General features: G+C 40.0%; 1 pseudogene; it reads right to left on the reverse strand.

The window, feature by feature from the left end:
- Positions 1–264: 264 nt before the first annotated feature.
- On the reverse strand, positions 265–2,466 carry LOC107624713 (annotated as a pseudogene).
- Between the last annotated feature and the right edge of the window lie 206 nt (positions 2,467–2,672).

Genomic DNA, 2,672 nt, shown 5'->3' on the forward strand with positions numbered 1-2,672 from the left:
ACCTAAACTCTGATACCACTTTGTCACGGCCCAAAATGAACCATGATCGGCGCTCAGGGAAACAGTTCCCTAGCAAGCCTATCAGACTCAAATATAAATTAAATAAGAAAGTTACAAATATTTTAAAGAAATTTACAGTTTCTAAAATGAATAATTTCATATTTTTAATAAAAGGTAAAATAAATAGATATGGATGGATCCTGCCTGTGACATATGGAGCATATGACGTCTAAGAACTCAACAAAAAAATGAAGTACCAATTGCAGATCATTACTCTTGAATAGAAGGCTCATACATTCAAGTATTTGTTCCTGAAAAATATTTTTAGAAAAACGGAATGAGTTTTGCAACCCAGTGACTAGACAATACATCGATAATCCACATGAGACCATATAAACATTATCATAAAAATAATTTTAGTTAGAAAATAATAATTTATATGAATATGTGAATCAATAAGGGAGTTCTCATACAGAAATAAAATCAAATAGTCCACACTTAGGCGGCTTCACCTCTAAGGGTAGCCCTTTTCTCTCGTGTGTCCGTACGGAATAACAGATCCAACATGTGGCCTACACGTTAGGCTAGCAATGCCCTTGCTAGCTGAGGTCTGAGCCAGATGCATCTAGGTTAACGTCATAACCGCCGTTAACTACGGTTTTCTAATACGAGCCTCCCAAACCAATTCAAAAAATATAATTTCAAATACAACCAATCTTTGATCTTTCAAATATATATAGTATCAAATCAAATTAATAATACTTTCTAATAAAAAATCTTGTTCAATCAAATGAAATGTCGAATATATTTTACAAATTCAGAGCATATAAGTAAGTATCCATAATACTTTAATGTTACAAAAACACATATTCAAATAAAATCGAATATTCTGAAATAATTCAAAACTTCATCAAACATGTATACAGTCTCATGTGCAGGTTAAAAATCTGAATTTCACATAAATAAATATTTAGTTCTAATAAATCCATTATTAAAATCAAATTCAAATCCTTGATTGATAACTTGTAAGTAAAGTCATAAATTCAAGCAGCATATATCAAAATAAGTATAGATGTAAAGTCAAATAATTATAAATGTAAAGCCTACTCACAACATGGTCCTAAGGGACCGAAGATATCGAACCCAGAGTGCCAGAATCCAAGGTGAGGAGGATTGAAGTAAAATGAAATGAATGAGCACAGAATTTGGATCGAGACGGTGACAGCAACTTCCACGGCTACATCGCAGATGTAATCATAACATCAACAGCTCCAACCGTTCCATGATAGCACTAATACCAGTACTCAAGATAATTTCCAGCAGAAACGCAACAAAAGTAGGGCGATAGTACTAAAACAGAGATATATTTTCGCAATTAAAACCAGAGCATGTAAGAAAAGAAGAAAATATAGCAGAGTAAAGGTGGAAGCGTTACAGTTTCATACATGGAGTCAGAACAGGGGAAAAATTGTGCTGATTTAGAGACAAGAATGAAGGGGGTGTAGGGATGAGCAAGATCACAACAGGGACGGAGACGGTTCATTAGTAGTGACGTCGGTGATGCTCCCCTGATGACGAGCTCCGTTGATGGCAACAGCAGACGCGACGATGGTGAACGGCTCCTCCATCGCGACTCTTTCTTCCTCCCTTCACTGGCCGACTCAAACTCTCCCTCTTCATTCAGCAATGACGGTGACCCCCAACAGAGATGGCGGAGGTTGAAGCTTAGCGGCGACGAAGACAAGGCGCGACGGCTGTAGCAGTTCGACGGTGGCGAGAAAGAACGGCGGCAGTCCTTCCGTGTCTCCTCTCTCGCACTCGTCCCTCCTCTCGGACGCACCTCTCTCGGTTTTGGCCTCTGATGGCGACTGCAGCGAGCTGGACGCGGCTGGCGGCGACGCGACGGGACACGAACGGCGTGCTCCAAGCCGGCGGTGATGAGGTGTGACTCTCTCTCTCCTCACATGGTGGCTCGGCGTGGACAGCTCCCGCCTTCCTCCTCTATTCTCTTCTCGCAGTCTCCCCTTTTCTCTCTTTCCTTTTTCTTTCTTTCTTTTTTTCCGTCAGAGTCTGGGTGTGCGTACTGTGAGGAAGAGGGTGTGAGGGGAGTGAGAGTGTGTGCGGTAGTGAGAGGTGAGTGAGTGTGTTAGAAGAGTGTTAGGGTTTGGTTTGAAAAAAAAGAGGAACAAGGGGTATTGTAGGGATTTTACATTCTACCCTCCTTATAAAAATTTTTGTCCTCGAAAATTGATATAATCTTCAAAACTTTACATGGTTTTAGCACTTTACCGAACATGAGAAATCAACATAACGAGGTGCAAAAGTTACAAGATAGGATCATGATAAAACAATGTCATTGGCATTTCCCTACTCTCGTTCCCTTGACAACTCAGATATACATAGCCCTCTTCACGTCGTTCGTCAATCTTTTCTAAATACAATCTTGGTTCTGTAGTACATATCCATGGTAGCAACCAGTCTTATGTGAAGTGTTCGAATTTCAACTTTCTGAACTTCCGCATCGGTAGCTGTGTCCTAAAGAACTAACGTATCGCTTGCTATATCTGAGAATCGCACGTGACATTAAAACAAACACGAGTTTGCTTAAAAGGATTCTAAACTTAGGCAAAAAAGAGCAAACATCACAGATGGTGTTCGCAAGAATTCGGGGA

Source organism: Arachis ipaensis, unplaced genomic scaffold (genome assembly GCF_000816755.2).
Source record: "Arachis ipaensis cultivar K30076 unplaced genomic scaffold, Araip1.1 Aipa839, whole genome shotgun sequence".
Classification (NCBI taxonomy): domain Eukaryota; kingdom Viridiplantae; phylum Streptophyta; class Magnoliopsida; order Fabales; family Fabaceae; genus Arachis; species Arachis ipaensis.